General features: G+C 39.5%; 1 long non-coding RNA gene across 1 annotated transcript; it reads left to right on the top strand.

Moving 5' to 3' along the window:
* The first annotated feature begins 2,451 nt into the window (after positions 1 to 2,451).
* On the top strand, positions 2,452 to 5,212 carry LOC137498363 (uncharacterized). The gene is made up of 3 exons (XR_011017759.1): positions 2,452 to 2,495; positions 2,874 to 3,022; positions 3,124 to 5,212. It is a non-coding gene; the product is annotated as an uncharacterized lncRNA (long non-coding RNA).
* Positions 5,213 to 6,123: the final 911 nt, after the last annotated feature.

Here is a 6,123-nt window from a genome sequence, read left to right on the forward strand (position 1 = left end):
ATGTTAATCTTGAGATTAAGAGTCATTGTTTAATTAGAGTTTTAAAATTCTTCAAGCGCTGCTCTCAGGAAGACGGCTGGACAAAACATAAAAGTCTTACATTTTTTACATATTTGTTGTATGCATAACATAAATATTTTGACTTAAACATGTTTAAATTTTAATTTCATAATGTATAGTTTCAGATTGTCAACTCATTGGCTGAATGGTCAGCGTTGAGGCCTTCGGTTCAGAGGGTTCCGGGTTCGATTCCCGGCCGGGTCGGGGATTTTAATCGTCTCTGATTAATTCTTCTAGCCCGGGGACTGGGTGTTTGTGTTTGTCCCAACACTTTCCTCTTCATATTCACACAACACACTACACTACCAACCACCACAGAAACACGCAATAGTGATTACATCCCTTCATATAGGGTTGGCGTCAGGAAGGGCATCCGGCCGTAAAACAGGGCCAAATCCACATGTGCGATACAGATCGCACCCGCGACCCCACAGGTGTGGGATAAGCGGTAGAAAAAGAAAGAAGAAAAGAAAGAATATTTTCAAATTACATTTCATTCATACCTTCCACTAGAATATTAAATAGGCTTACCGGGCAAGTTCGTCATGCTAAATTCAGACAATAAATTTTACTTGAAATGCAGTAGGACGGAATAAGTTGGCGGCGCGGCTAGAGGCGTGCAGTGTGAGCTTGCATCCGGGAGATAGTGGGTTCGAACCTCACTGTCGGCAACCCTGGAGATGGTTTTCCCTGGTTTCCCATTTTCATATCAGGATGTACCTTAATTAAGGCCACGGCCGGTTCCTTCTCACTGCTAGCCCTTTCCTATTGCCCGGCGTCATAAGACTTATCTGTGTTGGTGCGACGTAAAACAAATAGCGAAAAAAGAAGAAAGTTTCAATAAAAATTCAGTGAGAGAAGAGTATTTTGAGTAAATAAATTGTAAACTGTTCTCTGCTCGATGGTGATGATGATGCTTGTTGTCTAAAGGGGCCTAACATCTAGGTCATCGGCCCCATTGCTCAGGTAACAACACTTCATACGTTGGCCTTACCGTCATAGCAGTAGTTATTCTTATTTGTCAATGTTTAAATGTTAAAGTTCAGATTATCTTGGATAAAAATGTGTTGTGTTGCTGTCATATGGCAAATACCACACCGCCTAAAGGATTATTCTATGAAAGAAAATTCAAGGGAAATAATATCTGATTAGCGTGATTAGCTGCCACTCCCGGAGGCCCGGGGTCGATTCCTGGCCTTGCCACTAAATTTCAAAAGTGGTGCGAAGGTTGGAACAGGGTTCACTCAGCATTGGGAGGTCAACTGTGTAGAGGGGGGGGTATCGATTCCAACCTCCGACATCCTCGAAGTGGTTTTCCATAGTTTTCCAATTCTCCTCCAAGCAAATGCCGGGGTGGTAACTAACTTAAGGCCACGCCTGCTTCCTTCCCTCTTCCTTGTCTATGCCTTCCAATCTTCCCATCCCCAACACAAGGCCCCTGTTCAGCATAGAAGTTGCGGCCACCTGGGCGAGGTACTGGTCATCCTTCCCATTTGTATCCCACGACCCGCAGTCTCACGCTCCAGGACACTACCCTTGAGGTGGTAGAGGTGGGATCCCTCACTGAGTCCGAGAGAAAAGCCAACCCTAGAGGGGTAAACACAGTAAGAAAGAAATAAAAAAGAAAGAAAGAAAGAAAGAAAGAAAGAAAGAAAGGAAGGAAGAACGAAGGTAAATACCCGAAATAGAAACGGAAAACTAAGATGAGTGTGCTACCTGCTTTTAGCCACTCCGTAGTTTTGTCCTGGTCTACAGAGACTTTGTGAATGATAAGTGTCCCTTTGCTCTGTTTTTTCCATGTTCGGAATACAAAAAAGGCACACAGCAATATGTATTCGAATATTTCCTAACACAGTTAAAGAAAAGCAAATCACCACACCATTAAAAACGAATTAGCGCATAAATTAAAATCCTTGTTCAGGAAGAAGTTACAGCGAGAAATCACTTTTTTGTTGTTTCCATAAACTTTCTGCTCGAAGTACGAAAAGGTGCACAAGAATGTCACAAATTCCAAGATTTGTAAACACAATTTAAAAAATATAATCACCACACGACACAATAACAAATAAACTCACTGGCGCATAACTATCAGATCTCAATATCCAGCCAACAAGCACCTCATGGCGAACACATTGCCAACATTTACGACAGCAAAACCATATAAATAAAAGTGGAAATGCGCCAATTTGCAGTGTACAGCTTCCTGTCAGTGGGTAGTAGGCCAGCGCTCCAGCGGCATTATGGAAAAACTTTCCAATTACAGCTTTAGGGGAGAATGGTCCACAGTGAGACACGGCTGATTTTAAACATTTTGAATTTTCTGTGGAAGGAAGAACTCTAGTGGTTAAAACAGGAACTAGAATCAATGTTGGCTATCCTGATCCTAGAATCTTGAAGAAATAGTTTCTTTGTTATTCCAGCAGATTACTTTTGATGTAAGTAAAGTAAATTTTTTGTTGTTTGCTTTGTGTGTTCTAGCTTTTTATAGTAAAATATAATTACTTTTCAAATGTTGCTAATAGAATATAGCTAGCAATAGGTACAAAATGCTGTAGAAGAAACTTTGCTATTGGTTGCTTTTTGGTTAGAAAAACAGTTGTTTACAAAAGCACTACATGTGGGTCACAATGAGACATAGCTAGGTGGGGTACTATGAGACAACTTAAAACTGACTGTCTCACTGTGCCCCATACAACAAATTAAGGTTAACTTTAAAAATAACCTTTTATATAACCCCACTTTGTATGTTATAATATGATAGAGCCTTTAAATTGACTAATAAAGGACCACTAGTTGTTTCCTTTTTATTACAGAAGATGGCTAGAAATCGAAGAAGAAAAACGAACATTGGTGCATTTTCTTCTGGTTGCATGAAAGAAGCAGTTGAGTTGGTTGTGAATCAAGGCTTCAGTATTCGACAAGCAGCTCACCAAATTAATCTTTCTTTTCAGACATTGGCAAGGTAAGATCGTTATTCCTGTTCATTAATACAGATGGTAGACCAAGAATTTCATCAGTACTAGACATATACCTGGTCTAGACTCTTTCTTTCTTTCTTTCCAGATATGTACCTAAAAACGTGCTAACCCTGAGGGTGTTGTTCGTATGAGTCCAAATTATACCTGCCGCAAAATAATGTCAGATGAGGAAGAAGCTGTCTTGGAAGACTATATTTTAACGAGTGCTAAAATGAATTATCCTTTGACAACATTAGACTGTCGCCGTTTAGCATATGAGGTAGCTGTGAAGAACAATATTAGTATTCCAGATCAGTGGAAAGAGAACAAAATGGGAGGTTTAGAATGGTTTCGAATTTTTTGAAAAGGCATCCAACTCTCAGTATAAGGCAACGTGAAGGTTGTAGTCTCTCTAGGGCTACTTCTTTCAACAGATTTAATGTAGATAGTTTTTTTGACAAACTTCAAATTGTTTTGGAGAGGACTGATTCGTTTGCAGATGATTCTCGTATGTGGAATTTAGATAAAACTGCAACAACAACTGTGCAAAAAACAAAAAAGGTAGTGGCAGGAAAGGGTACAAAGCAAGTTAGTCAAGCAACAAGTGGTGAAAAGGGGGCTTTAGTAACAACTTGTTGTTTCATTAATGCTCTAGGAAATACCAATCCGCCAGCAATGGTATTTCCTCGCACAAATTTTAAAAACCACATGATCCGTGAAGCACCTCCTGGTACACTTGGCTTAGCTGCACCATCTGGATGGATGAATGCAGAACTTTTTGGTGATGTAATGAGACATTTTATTAAACACACGTGCTCATCTAGAGAAAATCCAACGTTGCTCCTTCTGGATAACGATGAAAGCCATCTTTCTGTTGGCTGTTTGGATCTAGCAAAAGAGAATGGGGTTACAATGCTAACATTTCCCCCACACTGTACACATAGACTTCAACCCCTTGACGTAGGAGTTTATTTCTCCTTCAAGTCTCATTACAATTCAGCAGTCAATTTCTGGCTTGTGAACCATCCTGGAACTCCGCTCACAATATGATATTGCCAGCTGTGTCCAAGTAGCTTTTCAGTGTTCAATGACACCATCCAACATTGTATCTGGATTTAGGGAAACAGGGATATTTCCTTATGACAGAAATATATGCACCGACAATGATTTTCTTCCCTCTAGTGTCACTGATAGATCCATCTCGGAGATGAATGTGGCTGCTGAGGCAGAGGAATCCACACCACTTTCACAATGTTCAAACCATAGTGATTCTCAAAGTGACAGTAATATAAAGCCTATTAATGAGTCAAATTCAACTCATGAATTAGCAACAGATGAAGGCACATCACATGGTGAAAAGAATACAAAATCACCATGTGTTCATACAGTTAGTAAAGATGTAATTTCATGGCCAGAGACTGAACATCGTAAAATTGTAAGCCCACATGTGCTCGGGGGGATCCCGAAGGCTCAACCTAGGAAATCCAATCCAAAAAGGAAAGGCAGAAGCACGATAGCTACTGACACACCGGAAAAGAATGAACTAAAAGAGAATGCATTAAAGCGTAAGCCTAAAACAATCAAGTCAACTGTTTTACGGAAGAAATCAAACAAGCGAAGATTGTTTGAGGAAATGGACACAGATTCAAATTCTTCAGATGACAATTTTGAAATCTCTTCCGGTTCTTCAGTTATGGATAATGAAGAAACATTTTCAGGTTTTGAAGAACTTATTAGGCACCCAGTTGTAGATTACGTTCTGGTTGAATTTCAAGGAAAAACAACTTTATCATACTACACTGGAGAGGTTTTGAAAGAGAGAGATACAGATGGTGATATTGAGATATCATTCCTTAGAAGGTTTAAAAACACAGACAAATTCATACATCCAGGGACTCCAGATGTTGCATCAGTCGAAACAGACATTAAAATGATCCTACCTAAACCAAAATTGTTTGGAAGAACCAAACCGCAAAACAATTATTTAAGTTTTGAAATTAAGTTTTGCAATCTGAATGTAAAGTAGGTTGTCTCACTGTGGACCATACACTGTCTCATTGTGGACCACCGTGGGGTACAGTGAGACAACTTCTCATGGCTGAGAGTTTCATTTTTTATTAATTTTCTGTTAGAAAATCAGAAGTAATTATGTTTTTGTATGTGAATAAGAGTTAATCACATCATCTCATGTAAATTTCCATAGGGTTTTATGAAAAATAAATATTCTAAAAATTATCAAAGAAAAAGTGTATCATTGTGGACCACCCGCCCCTATGCTTGGCTTCACAAGCCATTGTCAAGGCCGGTAGAGGAGCTCAGCGAGGGATCTAGTCGGTCCTGGTATAGTATAGTACCGTTTCTGTGGTATCTGTAGTAACTCTCTTACTAAAATTCTGTTGTTGTAATTAGGGTAGACTTAACTGCAGTTAAGAATTGTGGAATTCTTGTTTATTATTCTCTGTTTCCAGTAATTAACAGCAATTTTCATAGTGTTAGCGTGTTGTAGGAATAAAAATAGTACAATTAAGTAGTATTGTAGTGTAGTAGTAGCAGCCTATATTAAATAACTTACTGTCGTGTGTTCTTTGTAAACTAACCTAGACAATATTTCATTCCTTTCATTTTTATTTTGCACAGAATAAGTTATCTTATTTTCCCTTTTCTCTTCGTTATTTAGTAAAAAATGGCTAAGCAATGCGAGTGTAGGAACTATGGGTGTGGCCAGGCATTAAGGAGTATGAGGGAGGAGTTGGAGAGCTTGCGGGAGATAATTAGGATTCTCTCAGAAGACAGGAAGGGAAGTAGGCCTCCAAACAATGCACAGGATACAGTAGGTGTAATAGAGGGATTGGAAGGAAATGGGGGAATTGCAGAAGACAGGTGGTCTAATGTTTTAAGGGGAAGAAGACTGCAGGCTAAGGGCTCCCCATTCAGGATCAAAATTCAGGACAGGTGTCGATGAGAAATCGGTACGAGTCACTGCAGGTAGAACAACCGAGAGAAGATGAGGAACAGGGAACTGTTGCCGAGATGTGTGGAAGTAGGAGGAAGGCAAAAGGTAGAAAAGGGAAATGTAGAGTAGAGAAAAGGAAAAGACAGGTGGAAC

The sequence above is a fragment of the Anabrus simplex genome, chromosome 2 (genome assembly GCF_040414725.1).
Source record: "Anabrus simplex isolate iqAnaSimp1 chromosome 2, ASM4041472v1, whole genome shotgun sequence".
Classification (NCBI taxonomy): Eukaryota; Metazoa; Arthropoda; class Insecta; order Orthoptera; family Tettigoniidae; genus Anabrus; species Anabrus simplex.